The sequence below is a fragment of the Pelophylax lessonae genome (assembly GCF_965119305.1).
Source record: "Pelophylax lessonae genome assembly, chromosome: 4".
NCBI lineage: Eukaryota > Metazoa > Chordata > Amphibia > Anura > Ranidae > Pelophylax > Pelophylax lessonae.
Genome location: NC_138771.1, coordinates 218,046,248 through 218,066,288, shown reverse-complemented (window position 1 = coordinate 218,066,288; position 20,041 = coordinate 218,046,248).

Below are 20,041 nucleotides of genomic sequence, written 5' to 3'. Positions count from 1 at the left end.
ATATAGGTTTGAGGGCAATCAAATACCCAGATATTTATTGTGGGTTGAGGACCATTTGAAATGAAAATTTGTCTCTAGATTGCTTGTGTATTTGTTGGGATAGTAAGATTAAGTGCTTTAAATTTTTCGGTAATTAACATGAAAGTTTGATAAGTCTCCATAGCATTTAATTTAAGCCAGCAGATTTGGCAAAGTAGTAATGGGTTTACGAAGAAAGAAAAGTAGGTCATCTGCTGATGCCGATATTTTATGCTCACAAATCCCACAAAAAATTCCAGCAACATCTGATATATGAACAAATCTCAGGAAGGTAATAAAAAAATAAGTGGAGACAGTGGACACCCCCATCATTTGTATTATAACTTAAAATCATGTTTAATATGTTACTGTGTTTGATAATTCTGTAAATTTATGTGAAGCCTTTTCACCTTTTGAATAAAATAATAAAAAGCAATAAGACAGAACATTGTTATGGCCTCCCTAATGTAAGATAAATCTCATTTCATAATGATTACTTCTGTTTCACTAATTAACTACATATTTATTCTAACTAAAGCCCCATTTATTTAGTTAATGTAGTGCACTGAGAATATTTACATTCATTGTTTATAAATTATAATCAGACAGCTTGGCATTTTCAGCGTTTGATATAGTGAGTGATGAGTGATCTTACACACGTATGTGTACTGTGTGAATTTAACAGAATGCATTCATGTGCTTTGTCTGTTCAACCACAGGTATGTGACATATCATCAACCCAACAATGTATGTTAAAGATTTATATACATCCCATTACCATATGAGGTCATTGCACAGTGGGGTTTCTTTATTCATGCAAAACCAAAGAAATTGCAGCGCTGGAGCTGTGGCAGTCTCAATAGATGATTGATAATAACTCCACCTGTGGTGCTGCCAATAAAGGGGCTGAACCAGCACAAAAGTATACAGAAAACAAGGAGATCAGCACTAGCCTCAGTGGATATAGGGGAACCACAGCCAACATGAACCGATATAGTTTATTGAAAATTGATAATTGAGAATAAAAATCCAAACCGGTATGTGAAGTCCCTGATGGATGAGGGGTGTACACCAAGCATCGCCGCCGGATGGGGTCCGCTCTCTGATGGAGAAAACTTGAAGTGGTTGATTGTGCAGCGAGGGGAGGGGAGCACTCCAAACCAGCCGTTGTGCACTAACACTTCCTCCTTCTACCTCCTATGCTGCAGAGCTCAGCAATAGTGGGATGGATGCGTGCAGCCGGAAACCGGATGGACATCACTACCGGATGTGATGAAACAGGAATTCAGAGCCAGCTGGACTCGCAAACAATGCCAAGTTGTCCTGATGACATGTTTTGCGTAAGTACCGCTTTGTCAAAGTCACGGAACGAACAGGCAACTAGGACATTTAAAGCTAAGGGGAGGGGAGGAAGCCCAAGGGCTCTGCTGCAATGTTAACCCCTCACCATCCGCTTACAGAAAGGACTTTACAGACTCAGGCAATGCTAAACCTTTTAAAAATAGCAATAACACATTGAAATTATTACATTAGTTAGAATATGCAGATAGATAAAATTATATATAATATAATATATAGTATAATATGCGGTGGAAAAGATGTATAAATACAGTTGTGTTCAAAATTATTCAACCCCCACTGAAATTGATTGTTTTGGCCAGTTTGACATTGATTTTGATCATTTAGTCATCCTGCTTACAATTAAATCAAAGAGGCACGTGTAGGTCAGACAAATATAACATAACATTTATAATGAAATAACCACAAATGTCTTTTCTGTGCTCACATCATTATCAGTTTTATTCAACCCCCAAGTGACATTCAATCTTAGTACTTAGTACAACATCCTTTTACAGTTATAACAGCTTTTAAACGTGAAGCATAGCCACTCCAAAATGTTCCAGCCTTTAATCTGCAACCATGCTCTAGTGGACTTGGAGGTATGCTTGGGATCATTGTCCTGTTGAAAGGTCCAACGTCTCCCAAGCCTCAGGTTTGTGACGGACTGCATCACATTGTCATCCAATATCTCTTGGTACTGAAGGGAATTAATGGTACCTTGCACACGCTGAAGCTTCCCTGTACCTGCAGAAGCAAAACAGCCCCAAAGCATGATTGACCCCCCGCCATGGTAGGTAAGGTGTTCTTTTCTTCATAGGCCTTGTTCTTCCTCCTCCAAACATAGCGTTGATCCATGGACCCAAACAGTTCTAATTTTGTTTCATCAGTCCACAGAACACTATCCCAAAACTTCTGTGGTTTGTCCACATGACTTTTGGCATACTGCAGTCGACTCTTTTTATTCTTTGGAGACAGCAAGGGGGTGCGCCTGGGAGTTCTGGCATGGAGGCCTTCATTACGCAGTGTGCACCGTATTGTCTGAGCAGAAACTTCAGTACCCACATCTGACAAATCTTTTCTCAGTTCCTCAGCAGTCACACGGGGACTTTTCTCCACTCTACGCTTCAGGTAGCGCACAGCAGTCAAAGTCAGCATCTTCTTTCTGCCGCAACCAGGTAGCGTTTCAACAGTGCCCTTTACCTTGAATTTGCGAATGATGCTTCCTATGGTGTCTCTAGTATGTTTAACATCTTTGCAATCTTCTTATAGCCATTGCCCTTCCTGTGAAGAGTAATCACCTCTTCTCTTGTCTTCCTGGACCATTCTCTTGACTTCACCATGTTTGTAACTACACCAGTAAATGTCTAGAAGGAGCTGAGTATCACAGTCATTTTAAAGCTGCCTAATTGGTGCTTATTAGGCTTTATTGCTGCTCCCTGACATCCACAGGTGTTTCTTTAAGGGGTTGAATAATTGTGTCAATGAAGAATTCACAAAAGAAACATTTACTACTGTATTACAAAACCAATTGATGTCATTTTAGTTGCATATGGTTCTTTAAGAAGTCCTTGTAGGATTTCATTCTGAATACAATTACAAATGTACACTAAATTCCCTAAAACCCTTTACAGCATTGGGGGTTGAATAATTTTGAACACAACTGTATATGGCTTACTAATAACATTATCACATAGCAGCCTAAAAACATCAGAAAGCAAAAAAGGAAAAACAAACCATAGGATTGGAGATAAATGTGAATACAACATAAAATACATCTGAATATAAAATTGACAGTAAGGCCCCTTCCACACCCGTGCGACCTCAAAGTCGCATGACTTTCCCACGACTCCCTGCTGTGACCTTGCCGTGACCTTGCCGTGACCCTGATGCGAGGCCGATTAGGCTTACAATGTATTGGATCAGCCACCTGTGCTCTCCAACACGTGATCGAATGGTTCTGATGGTGCGCCCTACATATAGGAGATTGCAAGGACATTTTAGAACATACACCACGTACTCAGTTGAGCACATGATGAATTCGTTAATCAAAAAATCCCTGCCATCTGCATCACTAATAGAGGACCGCCCATGTGTGATATGTTGGCAGGTCAAGCAACCCCTCTTCCTGCATTGAAAAAACCCCCAACCTATCATCAAAGTAGGTCCTAATTTCCGACGGGGGTCCAGATATTGTTGTCCTTAATTTACTGGGTGACAGAATATTCTTGACTGTTCTTGCCCTACGGAAAGTAATTTGCGGTGCAGAGGGCAAAAGGGGGGCAAGTCTCTGATCTAGTTTAACCACTTAAGCCCCGGAAGATTTTACCCCCATTCCGACCAGGGGGTATTTTGCGATTCGGCACTGCGTGAATTTAACGCACAATTGCGCGGTCGTGCGACGCTGTACCTAAACGAATTTGACGTCCTTTTTTTCCCACAAACAGAGCTTTCTTTTGGTGGTATTTGATCACCTGTGCGATTTTTTGATCACGCGCTATAAACAAAAAAAGAGCGTCAATTTTGCAAAAATAGCAATATTTTTCACATTTTTTTATATGAAATTCCCCCAAAAAAAAATGTAAAAATCAAAATTTTTAAAAATTTTCGGCCAATTTATTTTATGCTACCTATGTTTGGTAAAAAAAATCGCAAAAAGCGTATTTTGATTGGTTTGCGCAAAAGTTATCGCGTTTACTAACAAAGGGAAAGATTTTTGTCATTTTTGTTGTTTTTTTTTTTAACGCGTAATGGCGGCGATCTGCGATTTTTTTTGCGGTACTGCGACATTGCGGCGGACAGATCGGACCCTTGACTGACATTTTTGACACTTTTGGGGTTACCAGTGACATTTCTACAGTAATCAGTGCTATATATATGCACTGTTACTGTAAAAATACACTGGTAGTGAAGGGGTTAACTTTATTTGGAAGGGAGGGGCTGTGTGTGTCCCTAGGGGCGTGGTTTCTACTGTGATTGGCTGTGGCTCTAGCTGTAAAGACACTGATCAACGGATCTACATACCAGATCCGTTTTATCAGTGTCTTTGCAGCGAAGAGAATGACAGGCAGTTTGTTTACACAAGCTGCCTGACATTCTCCCTCTCCCCCGCCGATCGCCGAGTGACCGGCGGACATCGGGTCCGCTGGTCACACGCGCGGGGGGGTCCGTGACCACGCGGGAGCGGGAGCGCGCCCCGGGGGGCGCGCGCTCGCTCCCTAGACCCTCACAAGCAAGCAACGTAGCCCTACGTTAGTTTGCCTGTGAGGGGCTGACCGCCGACGTAGATAGTCGTGCGGCGGTCGGCAAGTGGTTAAGGATGTTAAAATGCTTCCGGATGATCTTACCAATTGGGATAAATTGGTCGTTGAAGGTCATGACAAACCTAACTGCATTGGTCCTATTGCTCAATGACCTGGGTCTGGCTGAAGGACTGAGAGCCAATTGTCGATCAAAGGCTTTCTTCACTAGCTCCTGGGGGTATCCTTTTTCTAAAAATTTCTGAGTCATGTGTACACCCTGGGAGATATAGTCACTATCCTTCAAGCAATTTCTCCTCAGCCTATTAAATTGCCCGCTGGGAATATTGTTTTTCCAGGCTGGGTGGTTGCAACTTGAGTAATGAAGGTATGAATTCCCCCCTGTCGGCTTCACCTGATTCCCGGTAATAATTTTATTATCTTGATGAGAGAGAATTAAGTCCAAAAAGACCAATTCCTCAGCATCCAGGACATGGGTGAAGGATAGACCCATGGTGTACTGGTTACAATGGGCCACAAAGGAGGAGAAGACATCCGGGCCCCCATCCCAAATCAGCAGAACATCATCAATATTGTATATCTGCCATAGAACACGAGATGTCTGGCGAACGGTTGTTGGCCCAGATGTACCTCTCCTCCCAGTGGCCCATGGTCAATTTGGCATAACAGGGGGAAAAATTAGCCCCCATTGCCGTCCCCCTGACCTGGAGATAAAACTTATCTAGGAAGGAAAAATAATTGTGGTTCAGACAAAACTCCATGCAGGTTTCTTTATTCAAAACATGATATATCTGAATAAATAGAAATCAAATGTTACAATTTTACTTTACACAGAATGATTATCACTGAATAATATTAAAATATTATTTGCAATATCTTTCACTTTCATTTAAAATATTGCCAAATATTTCAGATAATGGCAGGAAATACTGTATCCAGGGCTATAAATCCCTATTTCTAAGTTAATCAGTAACCAGTCAGATTGGCAACACATATATTGGCACCGTGAAAGAAATGCAGTAAGAAGGAAATCCTTTTTTCCTACGTTTAATATATGATTGAACACAGGAGGCACATGGTCCCTCCTTCTTCCCTAACAGAGATGGCCCATCTGCATTTGCAATGTACTGACTGACCTTGGTTCAGTTTGAAGTGAGTTCAGTGTACATTTATGAAGTTCTGGTGGAGCATCTATACCCAACTGAAGTCAAAGGGAGCCAAATGCTAAAATCGATTTGGCAATTTTCTAGACTAATAAGCAAGGCAATGCAGGGGCTAGACATTGCCCTGGGGAACATGTACCATGCATATAGGGAGAAGTTTTTTTTTAAAAAAAGCTTGAAAGGGAACATTAAAATGCAAAATTCCTTCAAGTAACATGTCTAAAGGATACCCTGAACCTGTGAAGTAGCACATCTGTGCAAAGTATACAACCTATTATATCAAAACTGCCATTTCCATTGCTTTAGAAACTGCAACTTGGTATTGCATACTATTATTACTTCTACAATCTACCAGAACACCCAGGTCATTCTCTATGCTTGACTCCCCCAGTTGTGATCCTCCTAGAATGAGAAGAAAAGGGGTGACAGAGGTATGCCCCCTTTTCCTCATGGGAGAGTAGCGGGAAGGAGGTCAGTTTTCCCCTCCTTTTTTCCTCAAGGAAAAAGGGCGGGAAGGGTAGGCTATTCTCCTGAGGTAGTCAGCTGTGGTAGGAGATCACGTGGCTTGGCAGGTGACAGGTGTCACCTGCAGGGGCACGTGACAGCTAGGGAAGCTTCTGAAACTGCTCAGGAGGGCTATAAACAGGGGGTTTCATCTCAGCGGGACTCATTCTCCTCATAAGGAATATCTGTGGTGTTTCCCATCCCTCCCTCCCCTTTTGTGGCGGCTGTTGTTGTGTGGTGGGTCACCTTTGTATTTAAAAACAAAGGGAGACGGTTCTTTCTTATCTTACCAAGTTATGTGTCATTTATATTTGGTTGGAAGTTATGGATTTTATCTGAAAAATATTTATTTATGCAGCCCGAGCCGTAGTGGCTGGGTTGTTAAAAGTGTGTTGTGTTTGCTTATTTATTTAATACATTTTGAAACCAATAATAAACACCCGCGGCCAATTATTTTCCAAAAGTAACGGTGTCATTTATTTAAGTTGTTTTAAACGTAACCTCCTGCCTACTGTCCCATGTGTGATGCATGCATGTTTTTGGCCCCCAAGTGTATAATTTAGAATTTACCACATAATTGCTTAATCTGACAATGCATTCAGGTCTGCCTGGACATCATGAAAGGATGTTCTACCACTACAAGGCTTGGTGTCATCTGCAAACACAGAATGGTAGTTTTAATGCTTAATGCTATAAAATGTATAAATACACTTTATTGTCAAAAGTATTGGGGCGCCTGCCTTTAGATGCACATGAACTTCAATAGCATCCCAGTCTTAGTCTGTAGGGTTCAATATTGATTTGGCCCAACCTATGCAGCCTATAACAGCTTCAACTCTTCTGGGAAGGCTGTCCACAAGGTGTAGGAGTGCGTTTATGGGAATCTTTGACCATTCCTCTAGAAGTGCATTTGTGAGGTCAGGCACCGATGTTGGACGAGAAGGCCTGGCTTGCAGTCTCTGTTCTAATTCATCCAAAAGATGTTCTATTGGGTTGAAGTAAGGACTCTGTGCAGGCCAGTCAAGTTCCTCCAGCCCAAACTCACTTATCCATGTCTTTATGGACTTTGGACCTTGGAAGGGTGGACAGCAATGGGTTGTATTTTTGCATAGGAACAAAGCGGTGCATAGGTCTGATAATGTATTTTTTTGTTAAAGGAATACCCATGTTGTACACATGGATGAGCAAGTTTGGGGCGGAGGAACTTGACTGGCCTGCACAGAGTCCTGACCTCAACCCGATAAAACACCTTTGGGATGAATTAGAGTGGAGACTGTGAGCTAGGCCTTCTCTTCCAACATCAGTGCCTGACCCCACAAATGCGCTTCTGGAAGAATGGTCAAACATTTCCATAGACACAATCCTAAACCTTGTATATAGCCTTGCCAGAAGAATTGAAGCTGTTATAGTTGCAAAGGGTGGGCCAACTCAATATTGAACGCTATAGACTATGACTGGGATGCCATTAAAGTTCATGTGTGTGTAAAGGCAGGCGTCCCAATACTTTTGACAATATATTGATTATTGCTAGCAGCTCTTTTATATATATATATATATATATATATATATATATATATATATATATATATATATATACAGTGCCTTGCGAAAGTATTCAGCCCCCTTGAACTTTGCAACCTTTTGCCACATTTCAGGCTTCAAACATAAAGATATAAAACTGTAATTTTTTGTGAAGAATCAACAACAAGTGGGACACAATCATGAAGTGGAACGAAATTTATTGGATATTTCAAACTTTGTTAACAAATAAAAAACTGAAAAATTGGGCGTTCTAAATTATTCAGCCCATTTACTTTCAGTGCAGCAAACTCTCTCCAGAAGTTCAGTGAGGATCTCTGAATGATCCAATGTTGACCTAAATGACTAATGATGATAAATAGAATTCACCTGTGTGTAATCAAGTCTCCGTATAAATGCACCTGCAATGTGATAGTCTCAGAGGTCCGTTTAAAGCTCAGAGAGCATCATGAAGAACAAGGAACACACCAGGCACGTCCGCAATACTGTTGTGGAGAAGTTTAAAGCCGGATTTGTATACAAAAAGATTTCCCAAGCTTTAAACATCCCAAGGAGCACTGTGGAAGCGATAATATTAAAATGGAAGAAGTATCAGACCACTGCAAATCTATGAAGACCTGGCTGTCCCTCTAAACTTTAAGCTCATACAAGGAGAAGACTGATCAGAGATGCAGCCAAGAGGCCCATGATCACTCTGGATGAACTGCAGAGATCTACAGCTGAGGTGGGAGACTCTGTCCATAGGACAACAATCAGTCGTATACTGCACAAATCTGGCCCTTATGGAAGAGTGTCAAGAAGAAAGCCATTTCTTAAAGATATCCATAAAAAGTGTAGTTTAAAGTTTGCCACAAGCCACCTGGGAGACACACCAAACATGTGGAAGAAGGTGCTCTGGTCAGATGAAACCAAAATCAAACTTTTTGGCAACAATGCAAAAAGTTATGTTTGGCGTAAAAGAAACACAGCTCATCACCCTGAACACACCATCCCCACTGTCAAACATGGTGGTGGCAGCATCATGGTTTGGGCCTGCTTTTCTTCAGCAGGGACAGGGAAGATGGTTAAAATTGATGGGAAGATGAATGGAGCCAAATACAGGACCATTCTGGAAGAAAACCTGATGGAGTCTGCAAAAGACCTGAGACTGGGATGGAGATTTGTCTTCCAACAAGACAATGATCCAAAACATAAAGCAAAATATACAATGGAATGGTTCACAAATAAACATATCCAGGTGTTAGAATGGCCAAGTCAAAGTCCAGACCTGAATCCAATCGAGAATCTGTGGAAAGAACTGAAAACTGCTGTTCACAAACGCTCTCCACCCAACCTCACTGAACTCGAGCTGTTTTGCAAGGAGGAATGGGCACAAATTTCAGTCTCTCGATGTGCAAAACTGATAGAGACATACCCCAAGTGACTTAAGTGACTTACAGCTGTAATCGCAGCAAAAGGTGGCGCTACAAAGTATAAAACTTAAGGGGGCTGAATAATTTAGATAAATCTACTCGCGGATGACATCATCCTCATGTTGACCAACCCTTCCCACTCCCTACCTGTGGCTTATAGCGCTCTTCAGACCTTAGTACTGTTTCCTTTTACAAACTTAATGCGGCAAAATCTTCGGTTCTGAACTTAGGAGTTCACTTAGGAGTGACAGTACAAAATCTCAATTACAAAAACTAGTCCCTGGACCTCGGATAATATCCACTACCTTGGTATTGATGTCACCCCTACTCCCCACACACTACTTACTGCCAATTTAACCCAAATACTTAAGAAAATGACTGCCACACTAAAGCATATACAGAGAACGGAATTAGCCTGGTGTGGACGCCTTGCAGCCTATAAAATGATAGTCCTCCCCCAATTTCTTTACCTGTTCAGAAATTTGCTTATTCCCTTCCTATTAACCAGCCTCTCTTTGTTCACCAAACAACTCCATAAATTTCTTTGGGAGGGCAAACGTGCAAGGTGTGCACCTTCTACTCTGCATAAACGCAAACAATTGGGTGGAGCGGGCTTACCGGACATCCACTTCTACTATTGGGCAACGAATTTATCCCAAACTAAACGGTGGCTTCAAGATTCTTCACCTCCGCTTTGGGTAGATCTGGAATCGGCTATTGCCCCTACCAAAGACCTGCGTTTGCTTCTCCTCAGCGATAGGTGGTTGCAGTGGGACATGAAGATGCTCCCTCTCCCCATTCAAGCCTCATTGAGGACATGGCGCAAACATACCCCCCCCCCATCTACGAGGCAAACATCCTCCCTCACACGCTCATGCCTATATCCTTATTAGTCACGCATATCCCTGACCTCCCTATACAGACCCTCCAACAACATGGCATCACGGATGTTTCCCATTTCTTTAAAGATGGTAACGTGATACCTAGTACTACCTTGACGCAAACCTATGACCTCCCAGCCTCACTTTATTTTCATATCCTGCGTATCCGACACTTCCTATCCCAACACCCACTAAAAGGACTATTGGTTGATAGGCGAATATGGGATACCTATACCCCTTGTTCTAAAAACCCCAAACGCCTCTCCCACTACTATGATATCCTCTTGGACAATACCTCCTTTTTGAAAACCCCACCCATGTTCAAATAGGACACAGACCTCGGCACGACTTTCTCAGTTGCCCAGTGGAAACAAGCCTTGAGGATAGTACACAGACACACACACTGCGCTACACACTGGGAAATGGCCATGAAGATCACCAACAGGTGGTACTATACTCCTTACCGCCTGGCTGGTTTCTCCCAGGCCTACTCCCCCTTTTGCTGGAGAGATTGAGGGCGCACAGGAACGCTTCTGCATATCCTGTGGGACTGTCCATCCCTCAAAAGTCTGTGGAACAAGGTTTTTAAATACATAGCCTCTCAAACAGGCTGTATCATCACCCCAAATCCTGCTTTGGCTCTCCTACATTTAGGCATTGACACACACCCGTACCGTTCCCATGCCTGGCTCTCACATCGACTTATCGCTACTCGTCTTCTGATACTGCACAAATGGAAAACCTCTAACCCCCCAACTATGCAGGAGGTTATCTCACTGCTCCAAACTAACCATAGATTCGAGCGCTCTATAGCTATAAATAATACGTCTCTAACGAAGTTTGACAAACACTGGGCATTATGGACCTCTGTTAAATAACTGATTTACTATGTATTGCAGGCTCCCCCTCCACTCCTCCGCCAAACCCCCCCCACATGTGGACCGGAGACCCAAGAGGGCGGCACGCACATAAGGGATCCCTGCAGGCCCTCAGGCCTCTCAATCCCCCCCCCGTATTACATTCTGTCATTCCTGGCATGCCTAGTTTGCACTCCTTACCTGTATTGCAGTATGCTGTCCATACACATGTATGATTATATACTTGACGTGTGTCCTTATGGGATTGTTATATAGTTTTTGCTCTCATGCGTCTGTTTTTCTTGATGAGTACTTGTGAGCAATGTTCTGTAATTTGCTTTTTGCCCATCCCCCCCCCCACTCACCTGCCTCTTTGATGGTTGACGGACTCCCTCCCCCCCCCTCTCTATGTGTTACCTTTTGATATATTGTACTACATTATGAAAAACTCAATAAAAATGTATTTAAAAAAAAAAAAAAAGAATCTGAAAGCCCCCTTGAACAAGGCGACCCCCCATGTGAATAAGTATAGGGTAAATAGTACCCCTACTCATTCCTTCCACCAAAAAAACTAGTGTAAATAAAACCAGCAGAAACTTTTTGACAAGGTCCTTTATTAAAAAACGTATTTAAAAAGTCCCCTGATGTAAATCCATCGTCAATCACGATGAATGCTGCTAGCACAAAAAAAAACCCCTGCTGCTCCCTACACTTGGCTCACATTGACTGACTTGCTGCTTCTGCTTAAGAAAACCACAGGGGCAGTGTCAATAATGTCACAAGGGGGCGGGGACACTCAGTGATGTTATTGACAAGAACAGGGTTAATGACATCACAAGGGCAGAGCCACTCAGTAATGTCATTGACTCCACCCCAGTCAATGATGTCACTGTGGTGAACCTTGTGACATGGGTAGCATTGGTAGGTTTTTGTAAGGGCGTAAGGGCAGCGAGCAGGGTTAATCATGATTGATAATGGATCCACATTGGGACACATCTTTTTTAATAAAGGGCTTGTCAAAAAATCATTCACATGAGGAGGCAGGATCTCGGGGGCCCCCTTGCTAAAGGGGCTTCCAGATTATGATGAGTTACCCCTAAAACCACCAAGCCAGGTTTGTGGAGAATAGACCCTTGTCCTCATTATAGTGTCCTCCCAAAGCACCACCCCATGTTGAGGGCATGTGGCCTGGTATGTTTCAGGAGGGGGGCTAAATACTCACGCCCTTTCATCTCCTGCCAGGCTGCATGCTCAGATAAGGGCTGACAGCAGGGATGAGTCATGGTTGCTAGGATGCCATTGGGTGCCGACTCTTTAACAACCAGCAGCTCTGAGCTGAACTGTCACATTTAGCAGTGGTAGGAAAACCATTGCTAAATGTTTCAGTTCCCTCTGCAGCTCACCTGAAGTAAAATAATGTGCAAAAACACAAATTAAATACCACAAAGAAAAAAAAGGTAATAATAACATATGCGGTATTAAACATGTTTTGTTTTTTTTTTTTGTTTTTTTTTGTGAATTGCATGTTTATGAGTTAAATATTGAGTTATTGTACCTCAAATAATTATTCAGTATTTAACTCTTGGAGAATTAACCACCATTATCTCTTTAAAAATAACTATAGTATGTTTTCCACAGATTACAATTTACTGACAACTAATATTATCCATCAAAAATGTTTACTCCGCATGAATGTTATAAATGCCAATAAGTTTTAAACGTACACTATAAGATATGTTCTTCCCTGGCTGAAAAGAACTGTCAATCCCCCATAGCAATGACTTGCTAAGATTTGCTAAGATGCTTTAGGTGTTCTGCTTTACAGTCTGGACTAAAACAGCTCTGGATCTAGAGAGTTCCTTTACAGTGCATGCCAGTCAAAATTTAACTCACCAGTAACACACTTTCTGTCCTAAGGTGACGACACTAGCCATGCTGTATCAGTAAAGTAACGATGCCATCCTAGGCTGCTCTCCTGATTTTTACATTTTTTTTCTCCTATTGTCATCTATTTAGCATGGTTTTGTAGTCTACAGAAAAAAACTGCTAAGGCTGATAAGATTGTTTAGGATTTCAGTTTAGTCCACAGAAACATCTAAGTGCACTGGATTTCAATTAGGATCAACAGGAAGTTTTTTCAAGTTTTTTCCCCCCATTATTTTCACGTGGTAAAGCCTCGTACACACGCATCGAAATTCGGCAGGGAATTTTCATCCGGCGACCGATCTGCCGATTTTCGGCTTGTTAGTATGACTCCGACTTTTCGGCCGAAAAAAATCTGGTGTAATCAGGCTATAAAATTTTTGGGCGCTGTCAAAACACGGCCGATTTTCGTGCAGTCAGTACAGATTTTGACGGGGAAAAATCTTATGAGTAAGTCTGGGCATGCTCAGAGAAGAAAGAACACAAAGAAAGCCAACCAACACATGACATCACTGAAGTAGAATTTTGTCGGGCGGGAAAATTCGTGTGCAGTCTAGGCACATTCCAACCAACAAAACACCACTCTGGACAAAAGACGGACGACCGGTTGGCGGAAAATCATTGCGTGTGTACTAGGCTTATGTCTGCAAACAACACACTTCCTGATTCATTGTGGCTACTCTCATTTTTTCCACTGTATCTATTGAAGGAGCCTTGACTTTAAACTTTTCTCCATTTTTTCATCTCTATTACATGGTGGATTGACAAGACTAGTAGTTTATACTAGAAAGTTTAGGCTGTTAGTACTTTCTTTTCAGATCACAGGAAGTGACAAGGGCAGTGCGTTTTTGGCAAGATTAACAGTTTTTTTTCTGTACTTGTGGAAAATGCTCATAGCCCAAAAAAGCAAACCTAAAGCATCCACCACATAAAAGGACAGGCAACCTGCAATATATTCTGGCGAAATGGATAAGGGATTCGCTACCCAATCTTAGAGATTACTGCACCTAGGACTCCCTGAATACCGGGAGATGAAGACAAGTGAATTAGAAACAAGTGCACTATCTGTAAATAAACTATTAAAAATGTGACAAAAATTCACAAAACATACGAGCTAATACTGAATACAAACGTGCATGGCTGATCACATGTGAAACTGATGCATTACCTTTTAAAACTATGTTTATTCAAAAGAATCACACTTACAGAAAATTGGCACGAAACCTTGTGGTGGCACAGCTGCCTGCAGTACGAACCATGCACTGACATCATGGCCAGCCTTGGGCAGAGTCAGCCATGATGTCAGAGCGCATGGTCCGTACTGCAGGTGACACAGAGCGATGCTGCATGGTCCGTACTGCGGGCGGCTGTGCCACCACAAGATTTCATGCTAGATTCAAGCCAATTTTCTGTAAGTGCGATTCATAGTTTTAAAGGGTAATGCAATGATACAAACCAGGTCACATGCCTTTATCATTGGGGGTGCTCTGGGGGGGACTCCCCCAATGCACCTTGTCCCTATGTTGATGAGGACAATGGCCTCTTCTCCACAACCCAGTGGTTGTTGGGGTGGGGAGTCCTCCTTTTTATCTCCACCCATATCCATGACTGTCCAAGATTCACAGAAGGTGACACAGACCTATGCCGTTCAGCTGAACACTATATATATATATATATATATATATATATATATATATATATAAATATGCCTTTTGATCACTAAGGTCTGGTAAGCGGTCATTTATAGGGATGATCGAACGGTTCGGGTCGACCATCGGTTCGACCCGAACATTGGCTGTTCGAGGTTCGGCCGAATTTAGAACTTTTTGCTGAAAGAGTTCGGAAATTCGGCAACCAGAACCGACCAAAATGCAATGGGCCAGGAAATGGGCTTTAGAAACCTGTGATTAGACCAGAACCATTAGTAAAAGCCAATTGAGGGGGCAGGAGAATGCTAGGAATGTGATTGGAGTGACTAGGGGGTCCCCAGGCCAATCATTAGTGAATACGCCCCCCAGTATATAAGATAGCCCCCGCCAAATTCCTAGCATTGTAATACAGGGACATGGAACAGAGTGGAAGCAGTTCTGTTAATTTTACTTTAAAAGTGTCATTTAGCATTTATTAGTGTGAGGAAAGGGATATCTAGTGTAGTTAGGGTGCTCTTTTACACTTTAGTTAGATGCAAAAATTTAGTTTCTGTAGGGAAAGTGTTAAGTGCCAGGGTGACAGTAATGTAGTGTAGGGTGAACTGACTGCTATGGCAGGGTGACCAAACCCTTCCATATCAGGGTGACCGCTATAGAGAAAAGATAGTTTCTCTTAAGTCACATTCGGAGCACTAATATGGCTTCTCACCCGTCAGCCTGCTTTTTGGCTGCAGGCGTTTATAGGGATTTTTTGAGGACAAGTTTGGAGTCAGGCATGACATCAAAACTTGTGTATTGGGGTATATATACACACACATGTCTGTATATATACACCTGCACATATATTGGTGTGAAAGGAGCAGAAAACACTACTTGCGCTAATGAAATAATTAACACCAATATAGTTACGCTCCTATCACACCTATATATGTGTATGTGTAAAATACATATAAGTGTGTGTGTGTGTGTATATATATACCCCTATACAGAAGTTCAGATGTTTTGCCTGCCTCCAAAAAACCCAAAAAAATGCCCAAAAAAACGCTAGCGCCAAAAAAAAATGCCCAGGTGTGTTGTTGCAGGCATTTTTTTGGGGTTTATGTAGGCAGGCAAAACATCTGAACTTTGTATAGTGGTATATATACACACATACTTATATGTATTTTACACTTACACATATATAGGTGTTATAGGAGCGGAGCCATATTAGTGTTAATTATTTCATTAGCGCAAGCATATATTTCTGCTACTATCACACCTATATATGTCTAGGTGTATATATACATATAAGTATGTGTGTATATATACCCGTATACACAAGTTCAGATGTTTTGCCTGCTTCCAAAGACGCCCAAAAAATGCCCAAAAAAACGCTAGCGCCAAAAAAAGAAAAGCCCAGGTGTGTTGTTGCAGGCATTTTTTGGGGGTTTTTGAAGGCAGGCAAAACATCTGAACTTGTGTATAGTGGTATATTTACACACATACTTATATGTATTTTACACTTACACATATATAGGTGTTATAGGAGTGGAGCCATATTAGTGCTAATTATTTCATTAGCACAAGCATATATTTCTGCTACTATCACACCTATATATGTCTAGGTGTATATATACATATAAGTATGTGTGTATATATACCCCTATGCACAAGTTCAGATGTTTTGCCTGCCTCAAAAGACCCCAAAAAATGCCTAAAAAACGCCTGCTACTAAACCAGCAAGGTGTGAAAATAGCGAAGCCATATCCCTGTTCTATAAGTGACATAATACAAACAATCTTTTTTTTTATGGTTCTGGACATGCTATAGAGCTGCAACTTCACAGGTACGCTTTTTAGACCCCCCATATACTAAATACAAAGAAATTTTTTTATTTTTTTTATTTTTTTATTTTTTCAATAATTGTCTCTCTATCAAAAATGACAATTTTTAAGAACTTTTTTTGTGTGATTAATAGTCCCTGGGGGATGACCCAGAACCCTAGGCACTTTTTAGGGGCATTTATTGGGTTTTAGGGCTTCAAAATTGTGTTTTTTGATTACCGAATTTAGGGTCCCATTGATTTCAATGGGGTTCTGAAATCCGGGCCGAACTTTCGGGAAGTTCGGATGTTCTGGCCGAACCGAACTTTTGAAAAGTTCGATCATCCCTAGTCATTTATACTTTTCAGCATGATGGTGATGCATGCAGGACTTTGAAGCACTTTGAAGAGTTGTGTACAACATCCTTCCAGCTCTCCACAATATTTGGGACTGTTTTTGATTAAACAACTCGTATTGGAGTTTTTTTTTGGGACTTTGTGTTATGGAATTTTTAATTTTTTCACCATATATATTTTTTGCACTGTATACTTTTTATGCATGTTCACCTATATTATCACAGATGTTATAATTGGAAAAGTTGTTTTTCATTGCATTTTTTGGTGTCGTTTCACATGTGTACAGTATAGCCTTAAGTGATCAGCAGTGCACATTTGTATTTTGTATTAGCAATTATGTTTTGTGAATTTTTGTCACATCTTTAACAGTTTCTTTACAGACAACGCACTAGTTTCCAATTCACTTAAGCTGCAATATATTACATTATTTTTCTTGGGTTTAGAAATCCTTAAAGCACACCTTCAGACAATACTGGAAGGATAGAATCTCTGTCAGGTTTTTATTGCTGCCTATATCTCAATTTCTCTGAGGGGACAGAGATATAAACAAAAACACATTTATTTTTTAAAGTGATGAGAACACAAAGAAGTGTTAGACAGCTATCGTCCTTTTTTTTCCCTCACGTCCTTATACACCTGAGCCCACTTACTTCTTATCCTGGTGTCTGTGGTATCACATACAGTAAATAATGGGAAATAACTAATTTGAGGACACAGACAGCAATATAAAGATGGAGAAATGGTACATAGATGATATTATCATCTTATGGGAGAGCTCCGAAAACTCCTTGTTGGACTTCTTTCAGAAGCTTAATGCTAACCCATATGGGATTAAGTTTACGGGCACTGGAGCTACGATCAAGTTAATTACCTTGATCTTCAAATTTTTAAACAATTGTTTACGCATGAGAACCTTTTTTAAAGCCACTGACAGCAATGGGTATATAACCATTTCCAATTGCCATCAACCAAAATGGAAAGAGAACATCCCGAAGGGACAATTTGTAAGACTGAGAAGGAACTGTGACAATATTGAAGATTTTAAACGCCAAGCAGCCATTTTGTCTCAGAGGTTTGAAGAGAAAGGGTATCATACGAAACATTTGGAGATAGTAAAGAATAAAGGGAAAAGTATGGAGACAGAGGAATTATTGACAAAAAAAATGAAGGATACACAGACCCATATAGATTTGGCCTTCATAACAGGCTTTCACAAACAGCTTAGGGCAACAGAACGGATTTTTAAGAAATACAGGCCAATATTAAAATCTGACAGAACCCTCTCAAAAATTCTCCCTGTAGCAGAATTCCCAGCCATTGTGCTGAATGTTGGTCCGCCCAGGTTACCGCTAACAACAACAGCACATTTAAGCATGTTCTCCAAGTGTGAGCACTGAGACAATGACCAGTCCAGTATCTTTGAGTTTTTATGTTTATTGAGAACTTGGATGGGAGAAGGGATGAGTGGGATACTCCTATGGCTCAACTATGCACAATTTACTGGGGACAACTGAAAAATGCCTGTTGGCGCTGACTTGATGCTGGTCAACGCCGGTTAACGCTGGCCTGCTGCCTGTTTACACTGAACTGACTTCTGATCACCTCCTTGTGACTCAAAGTCCTTTTTGAAGCTCCCTTTGGCACTACTTGCTGAGGTAGCTACTTTATCACTGCTGCACTGCTGAACACTTGTACGCTTCAGGGCCCGCACCGGCACCCTCTCTCACACACTTATCTTCAGGGCTTAGACACAGGCACCCCCTTTCCTAAGCCTTCTCTACTGGTTAGCTGGCTCCCAGATTCCTCTGACCTTCTGGAGTGGTCCTCTATCCTAGGCAGACCCCTGGACAGCCCAGCAGCTCCATTCGGTCCACAGCACACTGGATCCCTCTCTGCAGCTCAGCTCAACCTTCCGTCCTCTAGGCCAACTGCCCAGGACACTTTCCTCACGCTGACAGGAGGAGAGACAGCTGTCACCCCCCTCCTGGGACTCTGCTTCCCGCCAAAGACACTCTGTCATGTCCTCCCCTCAGACCTATACCCCATCCCAGGATGCATTGTGGCAGAATCTGCCCTCTGGGATAGATACAAGCCCTGGTGTGCTTTTGGTCAGGTTTCCTCCACTGTCCAATAAGAGCCCTCATTGGATAAAGTGGGGAGACTCCCCAAGTTTACCAGGCACACCTGGAAAACACATGACAGCCTAGCTGAACAATCAGCCCCCCCTGATAAGCAGACATGGACTCCCTTATGATTTTCCTAGCACCTACCTAGGAGGGTGCTACATCCCTGACAAACCCAAATATATATACAGGAAGGCCTCTACCTTGAGAAATCATTTAGCCCACAATGTGGTGGATCATCCCAACAATGTTAAGATGTTCCCGAAAATAAAAGTTTTTTTTTAGATGTAACCGGTGTCTACCATGCCAGGTCTACCTTGCCAGACCAATAAAATTCAACTTAGGGTAATCACCAACTTCAATTCCAGGTCGAATAATGAGGTATTTTAAATTAAAGAACGAATTGCATGTAGGGTTGAGCGGACACCTAGATGTCCGTGTTCGACGGGTTCGGCCGAACTTTAAAAAAAAGTCCGGGTCCGTGTCCCGGACTTTTACCGAACTTTTCCCGGACACCGAACCCCATTGAAGTCAATGGGGACCCGAACTTTAAGGCACTAAAATGGCTCTAAAACACCAATGGAAAGGGCTAGAGTGCTGCAAATGGCAGCAAAACGTAGTTAAGAGCATGGCAAGTGCTCTGCAAACAAATGTGGATAGGGAAATAACTTAAAACAACAAAAAAAAAACAGAAAAATAAAACAATGTTCTTCATCTCTGAAGGACGAGGCCCATATGGAGTAGGAGGGAGGTTGAGGTGGTGGTGGATGTGGCGGTGTCATAGGCGTGCGCACAGGGTGTGCCGGGTGTACCTGGGCACACCCTAATCACCTAGGGCACATAGCATTATCGCTCTGTTTGCCAGTGAGGAGATGGGAAAGATCTCCCTCGGACCTGCTCTGCTCTATTTCTCTTTTCCAGCAGGGAGAGTAATGTATCGGGGCCATGTACATGTAGGCAAACACATGCATGTGTATTTCAACTTTGGGGTGCACACCCTAATGCAATAGGCTGCGCACACCTATGGGCGGTGTAGGTGGAAGCGGCGGTGGAGGAGGACCAGGGCCGGATTAAGAGCATCATGGTCTTGGTGCTGAGGATTTTGAAGAGCCTTAAGGGCCGTGCCTTGGCATGCACCCAGAGGAGGAAGGGTGCAGCCATGCATGCCTAATTCAACATGGGATGCTGTCTCTGAAGCCCATAAACACATCCATGC